The sequence below is a fragment of the Rattus norvegicus genome, chromosome Y (genome assembly GCF_036323735.1).
Source record: "Rattus norvegicus strain BN/NHsdMcwi chromosome Y, GRCr8, whole genome shotgun sequence".
In the NCBI taxonomy this organism is placed as follows: domain Eukaryota; kingdom Metazoa; phylum Chordata; class Mammalia; order Rodentia; family Muridae; genus Rattus; species Rattus norvegicus.
The window spans coordinates 17,241,918-17,260,596 of NC_086040.1; positions in this window are offsets into that span (position 1 = coordinate 17,241,918).

Consider the following 18,679-nt stretch of genomic DNA (forward strand, 5'->3'; position numbering starts at 1 on the left):
AATTAAAATAAAAAAAAACTAAAGGTTTCCATTTAAAAAAATTAACTTCTATACTTTTTTGTTTCAATCTTTCCTCTTTGTAGCATATCTCTAAATTGTTAATTCTCTTCTACATTGTCAGATCAGATTCCAAGTTTTGACAAAAGGCTTTAAAACAAATTGTCAACCTGCGGCTAGGACACCAGGGTGAAATTTTTCATTAAATAATTTCATTTATTTAAATTCCAAACTTTCCTCTCCATGATCCACTTTCTTGGAGTTATTCACCCATCGACTCTAGCATATGCCTTGACAGTGTATTCGCCCAAATGTTACTGGTGCTCATAATGACACACTCCTCACTCTCCCCCGCATCAATTTTCCCTCTACAGATTTTGGCACATCTTCCCTTACTGGGGACAAACAATGTTCTCCTCTGAAACATATGAGCTGGGCAAAATAGACCAGCTCATTAATGTTCTTTGGATGCTGTATTAGTTTTTGGTAGCTCTCAGTGATATAGGTTAGGTGACACTGTCTTTCTTCCTATGGGCTTTCCATAACCTTCATCTCCTTCGATCCTTTCTCTAGCTCTTTGTCAGTAATCTGTGTCTCAGTCCAATGATTGACTATAAGTATCTTTCTCAGTCATCTTTGGGTGTAGACTCACGAGAGACAGCCATGATATTCTCCTGTCTGCAAGCACAACAAGGCATCAATAATAGTGTCAGGGTTTAGTGGCCATGTTTGATGGATCCCATGTTGGACAGGTCCTTCAGTGGCAAAATTACAGCCTGAAGGAGAAATTGAAAAATTTTTGGTGGGACTCATCAGAATATATGAATTTTGTTAAATATTCATGGCATTAGGAAGACGGTGAAACACTGCTCTAAAATGACAAATACTTGTTGGTGTGTGTTTGATTTCAAGGTTGAACACATTGCACTCTACAGCCAGTAATTAACCCTCAAATTATGAAAGATAGGTCAATTTTCTTCTGTCCCTAGGTCTTTGTAGTTTTCTGCTTTATGTGGGGGTGTGAACATGGAGCCGCATAAAATTTCTTCATTTTCATGTTCATAAGTACATTGATATTACAGTTTTTGCTTTTGTCTCTTTTATCATTTTCTAGGGGACAATGATTTACAGTAGATGATCAGGTATTCTTTCCACTGACTCCTCAATTAGGTTCTGTGAGTCAAAGATGAAATAGCTGTGATGCAGCTGTATTTGGATGTTGGTAGCTATACCTATCTGTGGCTACATAAAAGAAGTGATTCTCAATCTTCCTAATGCTGCAACCCTTGCACCATCCCTGACTGGTCTATATTATTTGCACTCAGTGGGAGAGGAAGTGGTTAGCTCTACAGACTTTTGATATACCAAGGTGATTGTATATTCATAGGGTAGTCTACCCTTTCACAAGATGATGGAGGAAATATGGAGAGCAGAAAATGTTCCTACCCCTCAAGACATTGGAAACTCCAAGACGTTTAGAGGTCTGAAGGGGTGGGAAGGGTTTAATCACTTTGGGATGTAGAACTCTCCAGAGAATAGAACAGAAGGGGAATAAAATCTGGAGTGTATAAATAAATAAATAAATAAATAAATAAATAAATAAATATTTTTAAAAAATAATATATGAAAGGAGAACTCCAAGAGGGGGAAGCAACTATGATGTACAGTGAATAAATCAATACCACATAGATACATACATACATACATACATACATACATACATGCATACATTAATTATTTATTTAGCTAGTTAGTTAAAGAATGAATGAAAAAAAAAAAACAATGTCACGTGGGAAGAGAGTGTTTTTCCCAGAGTGCAAACAATCCTGAGAGCAGAGTGGAGACCACCACATCTGCTTGCATTCCTAGCCCAAGTATTACCTGCCTGGAGCCCACTGGACAAAGGAACCTATGAGCAGAGCAGGACAGGATCTATCTGGTTTCTACCTGTGCCAATAGCTGACCCTCTGGCACAGGTCTCTTTCACACACAAATCCCACTGGGAAAAAAACAGTCTCCAGAGTGCCCACAGGCAGACTTACAGGAGTCTCAAGACACTGTCATAGGCAGCAAGACAAGCTAACACGACAGATAAAGCGATGGCAAGAGGCAAGGTTAAGAAAGTAACAAGCAGAATACGAGGACACTTGACATAATCAGAACCAAGTTCCCTCACCATAGCAAGCCCTGGATGGGGTTCAGCACACTGGAGAAGCAAGATTTTTATTTAAAATCACAGCTCATGGTGAAGTTAGAGGACTTTAAGGACCTTAAAGAAATGCAGAAAACACAGGAATACAAGTAGAAGGCCATTAAAAAGAAACACAGTAATTCCTTAAAGAATTACAGGAAAACACAACCAAATAGGTGAAGGAAATGGACAAAATAATCCAGGCCCTAAAGATGGAAATAGAAACAATAAGACACAAAGGGAGACAAACCTAGAGATAGAAAACCTAGGAAAGAGGTGAAGAGTCATATACGCAAGCCATACCCAAAGAATACTAGAGATTTAAGAGTAAATGTCAGGGTCAGAAGACACCGTAGAAAACATTGAAACAACCATCAAAGATAATGTGAAACAAAAAAGGGCCCTAAACCAAAACATCCCATAAATATGAGGTACAACCACAGGATCAAACCTAAGGATAGTAAGTGTAGAAGAGAGGGAAGATTATCAAGTTAAAGGGCCAATAAATATATTCAGCAAAATTATGGAAGAAAACTTCCAGAACCTAAAGTAAGAAATGGACTATAAATATTAAAAGAATTATATAGAACTCCAAATATATTGGAGAAGAAAAGAAAGTCTTCCTCTCACATAATAGTCAAAACACCAAATACAGAAAGCAAAGAACAAATATTAAAAGCAGTAAGAGAAAAGGGTCAAGGAAAATATAAAGGCAGAAGTATCAGAATGGCACTGGACTTCGTACCAGATAAAATGGAAGCCAGCAGATCCTGTGCATATATGACAAAAAACCCTGAGAGAAAACAAGTGCCAAATCAGTCTACTATATTCAGGAAAATTCTCAAAAAACAGAAGGAAAACAAAAATATTGCATGACAAAACAAAATTTACACAATATCGTTCTACAAAGGATAGTAGATGGAAAACTCCAAATACACCCAAAAACCAAGGGAAGTAATTTCGACTAACCCAAAAGAAGATAGCCGCACAAACATTACTCCAGTTCTAACAACAAATATATTGGAAACAATCATTGCTTCCTAATATATTTCAACATTTATGGACTCAATTCTCCAAGGAAAAGACATAGACTAACAGCAGAAAAGATACGTAAAGAGGACCCAACATTTTGCTGAATACAGGAAATACTTCTCGGTGGGAAAGACAGACACTACTTCAGAGTGAAAGGATGGAAAACAAATTTCCAATGAATTGGTTCAAAGAAAGAAGCTGCAGTAGTCATTCTAACATCAAATAATATTAACTATCAACTAAAAGATATCAATAAAAATTAGGAAAGACACTTCATATTCATCAAAGGAAAAATCCATCACCATGAACTCTCAATACTCAGTATCTATGTTCTAAATGCAGGGGTACCTATATTCATAAAAGAAACCTTACTAAAGATGAAAGAACACATTGCATCTCGCACGATATTAGTAAGAGATTTCCACACCACACTCTCATCTATGTACTAATCATGGAAACAGAAACAAAGACACATAGAGAAACTAAAAAAAGTCATGCACCAAATGGATTTAACAAATATTTATATTTGTTAATATTAATTTCATCCTAAAAAATCATACACACACACACACAGACACACACACACACACACACACACACACACACACACACACCTCTTAGGACCTCATAGTAGCTTTTCCAAAATTCACCATATAGTCAGTCACAAAACATGCCTCAACAGATACAAGAAGATTGAAAAAATCCCATGCATCTTCTCAGATCACCACAGACTAAGGTTGGTCTTCAATAAGAAAAATATTTAGAGAAACCCCACACATACATGGAAGTTGAACAAAATTTTGCTCAGTGATAACTTGGTCAGCGAAGAAATAATGAAATATATTAAAGATTTTTTTAGATAATAAAAATGAAAGCACACAATAATGAAAGCACACAATTATGGCACACAATCAAAGCAGTGTTAAGATGAAATCTCAAAGCTCTGAGTGCCTCTAAAAAAATCTGGAGAGAGCACATATTAGGAATTGGACAGCACACCTAAAATCTGTAGAACAGAACAAACGCAAATACAATAGAAGGCAGGAAATAATAAATTTCAGGGCTGAAATCAAACAAGTAGAAATAAAAAGGACCATACAAAGAATCATCAAAACCAAGATCTGGTTCTTTGAAAAAATCAACAAGATAGATAAACCCTTGGGCAGACTAAGAAGAGGGTACAGAGAACTTATCCAAAGTAACAAAATCAAAAATGAAAAAGATATAACCACTGATACTGAGGAAATTCAAAACATTATATTTCAAATTTCTATATTCAACAAAACTGGAAAATCTGGAGGAAATGTATAACTTTCTACACAAATAAAAGTTACCAAAGTTAAATCAGGATAATTTAACCTGTGTAAACCATCCCATAACTCCTAAAGAAATAGAAGCAGTTACTAAATGTCTCCCAATGGAAAAAAAAAGCCCAGGACCAGATGGGTTTAGTGCAGAATAATAAAAGACCTTCACAGAAACCTAACAGAAATACTGTCTAAACTATTCCACAAAACAGACACAGAAAGAGAAGGAACACTACCCAAATCCTTCTATGTAGCCACAATTATGATTATACATAAACCATATAAAAATTGCAACAAAGTAAGACAGCTTCTGAAAAAAAATCTTTTATGAATATTGAGGAAAAAATACTCTACAAATTTCTCACAAACTGAATCAAAGAACACATCAAAACAACATTATGGCATGATCCAGTATCTTCATCTCAGGAGTGCAAGGATGGCTAAATATATGGGAACCTAACAAAGAAATCATACTATGAAAAAACTAAAAAAATAAAACCACATGATCATCTCATCAAATGCTGAGAAAATTTGAAAATATTCTTCACCACATCATGTTAAAATTAAGGAAAGAACTGCAATTCAAGGCCTATAACTAAACATAATAAAAGAAATGTACAGCAAACCTGTAGCCAACATTAAATGAAATGGAGAGTGAATTGAAGCAATCACACTAAAATCAAGAAATAGGCAAGGCTACACAGTCTCTCCCTACCAATTCAATATACTCCTTGAATTCCTAGCCAGACTAATCAGACCACAAAAGGAGGTCAAAGGGATAGAAATTTGAAATGAAGAAGTCAAAATATCATTATTTTCAGATCACATGATAGTATAATTAAATGACCTGAAAATTTCAGCCATACAACTACTAAGCCTGATCAACAAATTCAGCAAAGTGATTTGAAATAAAATTAACACAAACAAATCAGTAGCCTTCCTCTATCAAAGGATAAAGAGTCTGAGAAATATGTTAGAAAAATGCCACCTTTCACAGTAGCCACAAATAATGTAAAATCCACAGTGTGACTCTGAACAAGCAAACAAAGAATCTGTGTTACAAGTATTTCAAATGTCTGAAAGAAGGAAATTGAAGAAGGTCTCAAAAATCGAAAGGTCTCCCATGCAAATGGACTGGGAGGTTTAATATTGAAAAGTGGTACTTGGCAAAAGCAATCTCCAGATTCAATGAAATCCACATCAAAATTTGACCTCAGTTCTTCATAGAGTTAGAAAGAGCAATTTGCAAATTCATTTGGAAGGACAAAAGAACACAGGAGAGTAAAAATTATCCACAACAGTAAAAGAACTCCTGGGGGAATAACCATTCCTGACCTCAAGTCATATTACAGAGCAATGGTGATAAAAATGGTATGATATCAATACAAGGATAGGCAGGATGATCAATGGAAAAGTATTGAAGTAATAGAAATTAACCCGTACACCTATACTCACTTGCTCTTTAACAAAGGAGTTAAATCCATCCAATGGCAAAAAAATACCATTTTCAACAAATGGTTCAACTGGAAGTCAGCATATACAGAAATGCAAATTGAGCCATTCTTATCCCCCTGTACAAAGCTCAGGTTGAAGTGGGTCAAGGACCTCTATTTAAATCTTGATATACTTAAACTAATAGAAGAAAATATGGGGAAGAGCTTTGAACACATGGACACAGGGAAAAATTTCCTGAAGAGCACAACAATGGCTTATGCTCTAAGAACAAGAATGGACAAATTCAAAAACATATAAAATTGCAAATGTTTTCAAGGACTGCATATAAACATAGTAAAAGCAATAACCATCAAACTAGTAGATAATATTAAACTAAATGGAGAGAAAATTTAAGCAATCCTATTAAAATTATGGACTAGCCAAGGCTGTCCAATCTCTACCTACTGATTCAATATTTTACATGGTGTCCTGGCCAGGGCAATCAAACATGAAAGGAGATCAAAGGGATATATATTCGAAGGGAAATAATCAAAAGATCACTATTTGAAGATGGTATGATAGCATATTTAAGTGACCCCAAAAGTTCCACCAGAGGATTACTGAAGCTGATAAAAAACTTCAGCAAAGTGTCTGGGTATAAAATTAACTGAAACAAATACTGAAAGTGAAAAAAACTTCCTCTAATCAAATGATAAAAAGGCTGAGAAAGAAATTAAGGAAAGGACATCCTCCACAATAATCCCAAATAATACAAAATAACAGGATAGTGAAATATAGAACAGTGAAATATAGGATTTGGGGGAATCCTGACCTCAAGCAGTATTACACAGCCATAGTTAATGAACTATATGGTATTTGTACAGGGAAAGGAAGACAGATCAATGGAACAAAACTGAAGACCAAGAAATGAACCCACACACCTATGGTCACTTGATTTTTGACAAAGGAGCCAAAACCATCCAATGGAATAAAGATAGCATTTTCAGCAAATGGTGTTGGTTGAACTGGAGGTCAACATGTAGAAGAAAGCAGATCGATCCATGCTTCTCACCATATACAAAAATTAAGTCCAAGTGAATAAAGGACATCCACATCAAACCAGATACACTCAAACTAATAGAAGAAAAAGTGTGGAAGCATCTCGAATAAATGGGCACTGGAAAAAATTTCCTGAACAAAAACCAATGGCTTATGCTTTATGATCAAGAATTGACAAATGGGATCTCATAAAACTGCAAAGCTTCTGTAAGGCAAAGGACACTCTTGTTAGGAGAAAACAACAACCAACAGATTGGGAAAAGACCTTTACCAATCCTACAACTGATAGAGGTCTAATATCAAAAATATACAAAGAACTCAAGAAGTTAGACTACAGGGAGACAAATAACCCTATTTAAAATGGGGTTCAGTGCTAAACAAAATATTCACAGCTGAGTAATGCCTTATGGCTGAAAAACACCTAAAGGAATGTTGAACAACATTAGCCATGAGGGAAATGGAAATCAAAACAACCCTGAGATTTCACCTCACACCAGTCAGAATGGCTAAAATCAAAAACTCTGGTGACAACAAAGGTTGGGGAGAATGCGGAGAAAGAGGAACACTCCTCCATTGTTGGTGGGATTGCAGACTGGTACAACCATTCTGGAAATCAGTCTGGAGGTTCCTCAGAAAGTTGGACATTGAACTACCTGAGGACCTAGCTATACCTCTCTTGGGCAAATACCCAAAAGATGCCCCAAATATAACAAAGACACGTGCTCCACTATGTTCATAACAGCCTTATTTATAGTAGCCAGAAGCTGGAAAGAACCCAGATGCACTTCAACAGCGGAATGGATACAGAAAATGTGGTACATCTACAAATTGGAATGCTACTCAGCTATGGAAAACAATGACTTTATGAAATCCATAGGCAAATGGATGGAACAGGAAAATACCATCCTGAATGAGGTAACCCAAACACAGAAAAACACACATGTTATGCACTCATTGATAAGTGGCTATTAGCCCAAATGCTTGAATTACCCTAGATGCCTAGAACACATGAAACTCAAGACATATGATCAAAATATGAATGCTTCACTCCTTCTTTAAATGGGGAACAAGAATACCATTGGCAGGGAATAGAGAGGCAAAGATTAAAACAGACACAGAAGGAACAACCTTTCAGAACCTGCCCCATATGTGGCCCATACATATACAGGAGCTTTCTTTTTCCAAATGCCAATACCAATGTACATGAAGAAAGTCCATCAGTAGTGAGAAAGATAATTGCTGCAGCTCTTCAATAATCATTTCCTACGGTAAGTGAATTTTTTTCCAGGTGTTTCAGAATTAATCTAACTATTGTCATTTCCATCAGTAGATGTAGAAGAAACCATGATATAAACAAATGGAATTCTCTGCTACAGTAAAATCTCATTAAAGTAAAACCATATCTGCAAGCTATAGGAACTTTTCCAAGCAATTCCAATTGACATTCTTACACAAATTATTTTTATAATAAGTGTAGTAAACAAAATACACCCATACAAAGAGTGATATCTTTGGAGTTAAGTTCACATTAAATTCAAACTTTCTCTCTAGATATTGAGTCTTATTAATTAATGTATTATTACTTTGGAAGGAATGAAAGAGAATATGGATTGTGTTGGGAAGCAGGAGGCAATCAGAAGCATCCACCTCTTTGTGGTAATCTAATAGATATGAATTTCATTTCTTCCATGAATGTTTAAACAAGATTCTTCCCTTTTAATATTCCCAGTCTCTTGATTTGTTTCCGGATATCACAGATCCCATAATGATTGGATTAAAAAGTGTTCACTATGTCATGATAATACTTAGTCTTTGAAATTCCCTATTTGTTGCTACCTCTGAATAAGGAAGTTTGAATCATATCATGCAACTTGACTCCACAAAGATGTCATCCTTCTTTAATTAGGATTTGCACACTTTTGTTCATAATACCTTGTCTTAGACAGAGTTTCTATTGCTTTTATGAAATATCATGACCAAAAGGAAAAAAGAAAGTAGGGGCAGAAAGTGTTTTTTTTTAGTTTACATTTTCTTTTCTTAAGTTTTATTTAATAGAATTTTACAATCCAGATTTGATCCTCTTCCAGCCCATACTCTGACTGTTCTACATCCGATACCTACTCCCCTCATGCACATCTGAATGAAGCTGTCTCCGACTCCACCCACAGTCTACCAGAACTCTCCACTCCCTGGGGACTCATGTCTCTTGAAAGTTAAGTGCATCTTCTCTTGTTGTGTCCAGAAACAGCACTCCAGTCTTAGAGGCCTCAAATTAGCTGGTGCATAATGCCACATTGATGGCTCAGTGTCTGAAAAAAACACTGGGGGCCAGGTTAGTTAACACTGCTGGTAATCCTACAGGGTTACTCCTCTCTTCAGCTTCCTTCAGCTTTTCTCTAGTTTGACCACAGGGCTTAGCAGTTTCTGTTCATTTGTTGAGTGTAATTGTCTGCATCTGACTCCTTCAGCTGCTTGTTGGGTCTTTCAGAAGGCAGTCATGTCAGGTCTGTTTTGTGAACATGACAAAGCATGATTAATAATGACAGGCCTTGGGGGCCGCTACTTAATCTGGTTCCCAGATATGGTGTGTTACTGGAATTCTTTTTACTAAGGCTCTTCTCTGGTTTTGTCCCTGAAGTTCTTTCAGACAGGAACAAATATGGGTTAGTGGTTTGATGTGTGCTTGACAACCTTATCCTTCACTTGATGCTCTCTCCTCCTCTTGGGGGTAGTCTCGACAAGTTCCCTCTACCCACTCCTGGACATTTCACTGAGTCCTGATAGTCTCTTTTCTTTCAGGTCTCTGGAATATTCTAGAGCCACCCCCCACCTCCAACCTTTTAGCTCCAGAGGATTCCTGTTTCCATTCATTCTGCTGGCACTCAGGGCTTCAGTTCTACTCCCCACCAATACCTGACCATTTCCGCCTCTTTCCCTACTGTCTCCTTTCTCACCCAGGTCCCTCACTTTTCCCTCCTGAGATTCATTTCTTCTCCCTCTCAAGTAGGTTTGAGATTCCTCTTTGACTGTTCACCTTGTTAAAATTTTATTTTTCCTTTTTTTTTAAAATTGGATATTTTTGTTTATTTTCAAATACTATTCACATTCCCAGTTTTCCAGTCATAAGACTCCTATCCCTTCCCCCACCAGTTCTTCCATAAAAGTGATCCCCTCACCAACCACTCACTTTCCCAGCACCCCCTGACATTCCCCTACACTGGGGGTTGCAGCTTAGGTAGGCCTAAGAGCTTCTCCTCCCATTGACATCCAACAAGGCCATCACCTGCTACATATGCAGTTGGGGCCATAGTTCTGTCCATGTACAGTCTTTGAATATTGGTTTAGTACCAGAAAGCTATGGGTCATTGGCATTGTTGTTCTTATGGGCTTGAAAGCCCATTCAGTCCTGGTAATTCTTTCTCCAAATTTACTAACAGGAGGTCCCTTTGCATTCCACTGGTTTACCAATAACCTTCACTTCGGTAATTGGCATGCTCTACCTGGGTCTCTCAGCAAAGATCTATATCTGTTTCCTGGCAGTATCCACTCTTAGCATCATCAATCTTATGTAGTTTTATGGCAGATCTATCTATCTATCTATCTATCTATCTATCTATCTATCTATCTATCTATCTATCTATCTCTATCTCCTTCTATCTTTATCTCTATATTTATCTCTATATCTATCTATCTATCTATCTATCTATCTATCTATCTATATCTATACCTATACCTATACCTATACCTATATCTATCTATCTATCTATCTATCTATCTATCTATCTATCTATCTATCTATATATATATATATATATATATATATATATATTTGGTGGCTCCTACAGCTATGTGGTTAGGTGGAATTTTAGGATGGATACTGTGCATCTAAGTTCAATATGGAGAATCATCAAAGGCCAATGCCAATCTGACTCCCTCCTGTTATTATGAACCTATTGAAGTTGAGGTTTCTTCTGGACATCAAGCCATTCCTCTTCCTGCCCATCCTCCTGAGGCGTGAAGAAAGAATCATGGTAAAACCTCCAAAACACTTAAGTCTGGCCATGGGAACACAGGAAGGTAGATATACAATATGTACACTGTTATGTTCACTGTATAGCTCGGCAGGCTTTTTTGCTAATTCATTGCAAAAAATGGAATTGCAAAACAGAATTTTTGAGTACACATTCAGGAATATATATATATATATATATATATATATATATATATATATATATATATAGTCTATAAGGAAAGTACAATACGAAAATGAAATACAATATTCAATCAATTAAAGGTCTGTAGGGAAAAAACTGGCCTTTGGGAAACAGAGAAAACCTTGGAAATTGAAGTGTATGTAACAGGAATGGAGCTGGGAATAGAATTATTATCCAGAATAAACTCCTCCTCCCCATGTTCCTAGATCTTTTCAACCCATGCAAAGTGCCTGACTATCTTTTTCCATTCAGAGCATGTAACCACTAATGATGAACAAAGAAATCTCTAGCTTTAGAGAGGTGGAGTACATAAAGGTTTCCCCTGTGTCACATGAGACACTCCTGGAAAAGGCACTCTCGAAATTGGTCACTGTAAGGAAAGCTGTTTAGAGGTAGGCCATTGCAGTTCTCAGAGACATCATCATCATTAGGGCCTCCCTGAAAAATTTCTAGTAATCTGGAGAATGCTATCTTCTCCTGTGATGTCACAAGTGTTGTTGTGACAGTAACTGACTCTCAGATATACCTTCAGTACCTCTAGGACTTACTAATTGGCCTCTAATTCAGAGTAAACAGCCATGTGATAGGGAGAACAAAGATGATGAAAAGATCAGATGTGGGGAGAATGAAGGAAGCTGGCCTTCTGTCTTGGCATCATAAAAGGAATAAATACGTGGTCCTTGGTACAGCTCAGTGAGTACTTGGTAGGGATTTAGTGGGATTGCTAAAGAGATAGCTTTGATCTGATCCAACCAACTACAGGATCAGGAGCTGGGAGCCTCTCAGAAGTATCTGGACTTCCCTGTTTTTATGTTTCCTGGAAATCATACAGTTTATATCATTAATTTTTTTTTTATTCCAAAAGGCAACTGTTGGGAAGGGCACAGTTGTTTTCCTAAGAGCTCATGTTTTTTACTCTTTTTAAAAGAAAAAACGGTCCTCAGGGAAAAGGGAGAGACAGGTATTGTGTCCCTAGCTCAGAGTAAACTCCTCATGTTTGGATATCTATAGTGCATTCTGGGAAGCAGCAGTGCTATTAGTTGAGACTTCATCATCTCACTTTTTCCACTTTACTTTTCTGAGTCAATATGTATGATTAGCTGTCAGTTTTCTCTTCTTTAATTTCTTTAATTTTTCTTATATTTTTGGCAATTTCTATTGCTTTTTTAACTTGATGTTTCTATATTTACATTTAATGTTATTTCACTCCCCATTTTTCTGCCCATAAGATTTCTACCCATATCCTTCCCCTTCTTCTCTAACCCCACTGACTGTCCCTTCACATACCCTTGTACTGGGAGACAAACCTAGAGATGACCCATAGCTTCTGCTTCCATTCGTGATGAACAAAGTCATGCTCTGCCGCATGCAGTTTGAGCCATAGTTCTGTCCATGTACATTCATTGAATATTGGTCTAGTACCAGAAAGCTCTGGATCATTGACATTGATGTTCTTATGGGATTGAAAGCTCTTTCAGCTCGTGTAATCCTTTTTGAAAATCTGCCAACAAGAGGTCTGTTTCAATTCACTCATTTGCCCCTAGCATTCACTTCTGTAGTTGACATGATTGACCTGTGTCACTCAAGATAGACCTATATCCAGTTGCTGGCAGAATGCACTTTTTAGGTACATCAATCATATCTAGATTTGGTGACTGATGTATCTATATACTTTTGGTGGCTCATACAGCTATTTGGTTGGGTGGAATGGTAAAATGGATTCTGAGCAACTAGGTCAAGAATGTAGAGTTCAGATGACAATGCCATAAAGATTCCCTCCTGTTATTATGAACCTATTGAAGTTGAGGTTTCACTGGTCTTCTTTCTGCCAATCCTCAGGAATCTTATATTTGGCTTTCAGAGAGAATAACGGTAAAACATCCTACCCTGAAATCTTGGGTAGGGGTTGATTAGGTTCACTGAAGGGATAGCCTTGATATGAGGTTTCCACATATGGAATCAGGAGCTGGGAGCCTCTCAGAAGCATCTGGACTTAACTGCATGTTATTTTTCTTGGAAGTCAGATAGTTTATATACTTCATTTCTTTATCCCAAAGCCAGGTGTTGGGAAGGACACTATAATTTTTCCTGAGAGGTCATAGCTTTTACCATTTTACCAAGAAGGAAAAGGTCCTAAGGAAGAAAGGTGAGACAGGTATTGTGCCCTCAGCACAGAGTAAACTCCTCCATGCATTGAATTCTAATAATTTAGTTTCTGGCACTGATATTTGGTAGGGACACATGATTCTAGATGAGATTTTATCATATCAGTCTTTCACTAGTATTACTCTGAATACCATTCCCTGACAGTGACCACTTAAAATTCTGAGACAATAGTTGTGATTAGCTGGCAGATTTCTTTTATTTCTTTAATTTTTTTTTAAATTTTTAACAAATTGTATTGCTTTTTAATGGATATTTCTAAATTTACATTTAAAATATTATTTCCTTTTCCAGTTTCCTACTATAATATCCCTTACCAGCCCCCTTACCCTTTTCATTATAGCCCCTCTTACTGCCCCTGGACATTCCCTTAAACTGGGAGTCAAGCCTAGGCAGGACCAAGGGTTCTCCTTCCATTGTTACCCAACAAGGCCATCCTCTACAACATTTGCAGTCGGAGACATAGGTCTGTTCATGTACATTGTTTGAATATTAGTCTACTACCAGAAAGTTCTGTTTCATTGGCATTGCTGTTCTTATGGGGTTGAAAGCACTTTCACCTGTTCTAATCCTTTCTCATAATCTACCAACAAGAAGTCTGTTTCAGTTCGCTGGTTTGCCACTAGGGTTCTTGTTGTGGTTTGCCCTGAAGTTATGTGTGTTTGATGCTAATTCCACGGCCCAAAGGTCAGCTGCATAGTCCTGTACTCAGAACTCAGGTTACTTCACCAGAAACACTTCCCCATTGAATTTGTAAAGTATATGTTAGTGGCAGGAACAAGATAGAAGAAGGGTTATCATGGGAGGTGAAGGAAAAATGGGAGGTAGAGTAGTTTGAAAGAAGAGGAGGAGACTAGAGGAAAAAAGAGAAAGGAAAATCACAGAGTGAGAAACCATGGTAGGTGAATTTAAGATTCTTCTCTGTGTATTTACAGGCCATTATTAATGTTACTATGGGATGGATGGTACCTGGCTTTATATATTTAAGTGGGCAATTATTTCTAATCAACTGGATCAAAGAGTATTGTGTTGTGTGTTTTTTATGTGAGGGTTTGAGTATAGGAAAATGTGGGGCGGCACGAAACACTGCAGCCGAGGAGTGAGTTGCTTCTGCCAAGATATCTAGCAGAGAATCTCAGACACTTCGGTGCCATAGTTAGCAGGATAAAAGAAAATTTATTTTTTATTTTTATATTTTTACAAGAACACATTCACTTCTGTATGTAATATGCTCTAGCTGTGTCTCTCAGGAAATCTCAATATCTGGTTCCTGGCAGAATGCTTTTCTTAGCTTCATCAATCTTATCTAGTTTTGATATATATATATATATATATATATATATATATATATATATATATATATATATATCCTTTGGATGACTCCTACCACTACGTGGATAGGTAGAATTTTCACATGGATTCTGCACAACTAAGTCAAGAATGTAGAATCCATAAAGGACAAATCCTAATAGACTCCCTCCTGTTCTTATGAACATATTGAAGTTGAGGTTTCTCTGGACCTCAAGCCATTCCTCTCCTTAGTATCCTCTAGTATCTTATTATTCCTGAAGAATGAATCATAGTATAACATACACAACACTCAAGTCTGGCCACGGGAACACACTAAAGTAGATAATGCAGAACTGATATCAAATAGGACTAGAGAACCGAATTCTATAGTTCATGTCGTCCTCTGCTTTACTGATTTCTGCTAATTTTGGGATTAAATAAGGTTTTGTTTGTTTATCATTTCAAGTAGGTACACAATATTTACACTGTTATATTCATTCTATAGCTGGGCCACAATTTTTGCCAAAATCATTGAAGGAAGTGGAATTGGAAAACAGAAATTTTGAGTGCACATTCAGCAATATTTATAAAGTCCCATATCAAGGAATGTACAATAAGAAAGTAAAATACAATATTCATTCAATTGAAGGTGTGTATGGAAAAGCTGGCCATTGGGAATCAGTGAAAACCTACATAATTAACTGTATTTCACAAAATGTACCTGGGAATAAAAGTAATATCCAGAAGAATCTCATCTACTCATGTTACAAGATCTTTTCTACCCATTCCAAGCCCTTGACTAACATTTTGTATTCAGAACATGTAACCACTAATAAAGCAAAGAGATGTCTCTAGCTTTAGAGAGATGGAGTACATAAAGGTTTCTACTGAATCACAGGAGACTTACAAGGAAAGGGCACCCTCAAATCAGGTCAATGTAAGGAGAGCTGTTTAGCAGGTAGGCCATGGCAGTTCTCAGTGACATCATGATTAAGATCTGCCTGAAAAATCTCTTGCAAGCTGAAGAGTTTTATCTTCTTCTGTGATGTCACAAGTGTTGTCATGATTGCATCTGCCTCACACGTATTCCTTCAGAACCTCTAAGGTTTAGTAATTGCCATCTAATTCAGAGTAAACAGCTATTTGGGAGTGAGAAAAAGGAGGATGAAGAGATCAGAAATGGGGAGAAGGAAGATGCCTTTCTGTCGTGGTCTAAATTAAGAAAGAATTATGTGTGCTTGGGAAAGCTCAGTGACTCCTTGGTAGGGGTTGAGTGGTATTGCTGAACAGAAACCATGACCTTATCCTTCCACATATGGGAATCACGATCTGGGTCCTCTCAAAAGCATCTGGACATCTCTGTTCTTAGGTTTCCTGGAAGGCAGAGAGTTTATATCATTAATTTCTTTATTCCAAAAGCAAAGTGTTGGGAAGGGCACAGTTATTTTTTTCCTGAGAGCTCATGGCCTTTATTCTTTTTGTCCAAAAAAAAAGGTCCTAAGGAAGAAGGGAAAACAAGTATTGTGTCTTCAGCTCAGAGAGGAAACTCCTCCATGCTTTGATTCCAATAGTGCAGTTTTTATCTGACTCTGATATTTGGGAGTGAGAAGTGCTTCTAGTTGAGACTTCAACATCTCTGTCTTTCCACTAGTATTACTCTGAATGACACTTTAGATTTCGGAGTCAATAGGCATGAGTAGTTGACAGTTTTCTTATAATTTATATCTTCCTTTTACTTATTTTTTAGCAAATTTTAGTGCTTTCTTAAACTGGATATTTCGATATTTACATGTAAAATAATATTTTCTTTCTCATTTTCCTTGCCATAAGATCCCTACCTATTCACTATCCCATCTTTAACTACACTTTCTGTTCCTTGACAAACCCTTGAACTAGAAGACAATCCTAAGTTGGATCAAGGGCTTCTCCTTCCATTCGTGCCCATCAATCCCATCCTCTGCAAATATTCATTTAGGTCAATTAGTCTGTCCATGTAAAGTCTTTGAATATTGGTCTAGTACCAGGAAAATCTGGTTCATTGGCAAAGTTGTTCTTATCGTGGTGAAAGCACCTTCAACTCTTATAATCCTTTCTCAAAATCTACCAACAAGAGGTCCATTTTCAGTTCACTTGTTTGCCACTAGCATTCACTTCGTATTTGACATGCTCTAGCTGTGTCTCTCAGGAAATATCTACATCCAGTGGCATGCAGAATGCACTTCATAGCTTCATCAATCTTATCTAGTTTTGGTGGCTGATATGTATACATGTATACATGATATACATACATACATACATACATACATATATATATATATATATATATATATATATATATATATATATATATATATATATATTGATGACTCTTACGATTATGAAGTTAGGTGGAATTTTAACATGGAATCTGCGCAACTAGGTCAAAAAGGTAGAATCCACAAATGGCATTGCAAAATAGACTCTCTCCTCTTCTTATGAACCTATTGAAGTTGAGGTATCACTGCTCCAAAAGCCATTATTCTTTCTTACCATTCTCCTATATCCTTTGTTTGGCCTTAAGAAAGAATCATGGTAAAACATCCTAAACCCTGAAATCTGGCCCTGAGACACTGGAATGTAGATATTGCAGATGATATGAAAAGCGACTAGAGAAGAGAATTCTGTGCTCCATGTGGTCCTTTGCTTTAATGATATCAAGAAATTTTGGATAAAATAGGATTTCGAAGTTTATCATTTGATGTCGGTACACCATATTTACACTGCTATACTCAGTCTATACATTTGTTCCTTTGTTGATAAATCATTGCAAAAAATGGAAGTGGAAATGCGAATTTTAGAGTACATATTCAAGAACATTTATAAAATCACCTATCAAGGAATATAAATAAGAGGTGAAATACAATATTCATTCAACTAAAAGTCTGTAGAGAAAATACTGGCCTTTGGAGGACAGAGAAATCCTAGAAATTGAACTGTATTTCATAGTAATGTACCTGGGAACAAAATATTATCTAGGAGAATCTCCTTCATGCCATGTTCCTAAAACTTTTTTTTTTATTATTTTTTTTTATTAACTTGAGTATTTCTTATATACATTTCAATTGTCATTCCCTTTCCCGGTTTCCGGGCAAACATCCCCCTCCCCCCTCCCCTTCCTTATGGGTGTCCCCCTCCCAACCCTCCCCCCATTGCCGCCCTCCCCCCATAGTCTAGTTCACTGGGTGTTCAGTCTTAGCAGGACCCAGGGCTTCCCCTTCCACTGGTGCTCTTACTAGGATATTCATTGCTACCTATGGGGTCAGAGTCCAGGGTCAGTCCATGTATAGTATTTAGGTAGTGGCTTATTCCCTGGAAGCTCTGGTTGCTTGACATTGTTGTACTTTTGGGGTCTCAAGCCCCTTCAAGCTCTTCCAGTTCTTTCTCTGAATCCTTCAACGGGGGACCTATTCTCAGTTCAGTGGTTTGCTGCTGGCATTCCCCTCTGTATTTGCTGTATTCTGGCTGTGTCTCTCAGGAGCGATCTACATCCGGCTCCTGTCGGTCTGCACTTCTTTGCTTCATCCATCTTGTCCAATTGGGTGGCTGTATATGTATGGGCCACATGTGGGGCAGGCTCTGAATGGATGTTCCTTCAGTCTCTGTTTTAATCTTTGCCTCTCCCTTCCCAGCCAAGGGTATTCTTTTTCCTCATTTAAAGAAGGAGTGAAGCATTCATATTTTGATCATCCGTCTTGAGTTTCGTTTGTTCTAGGGATCTAGGGTAATTCAAGCATTTGGGCTAATAGCCACTTATCAATGAGTGCATACCATGTATGTCTTTCTGTGATTGGGTTAGCTCCCTCAGGATAATATTTTCCAGTTCCAACCATTTGCCTACGAATTTCATAAACTCGTTGTTTTTGATAGCTGAGTAATATTCCATTGTGTAGATGTACCACATTTTCTGTATCCATTCCTCTGTTGAAGGGCATCTGGGTTCTTTCCATTTTCTT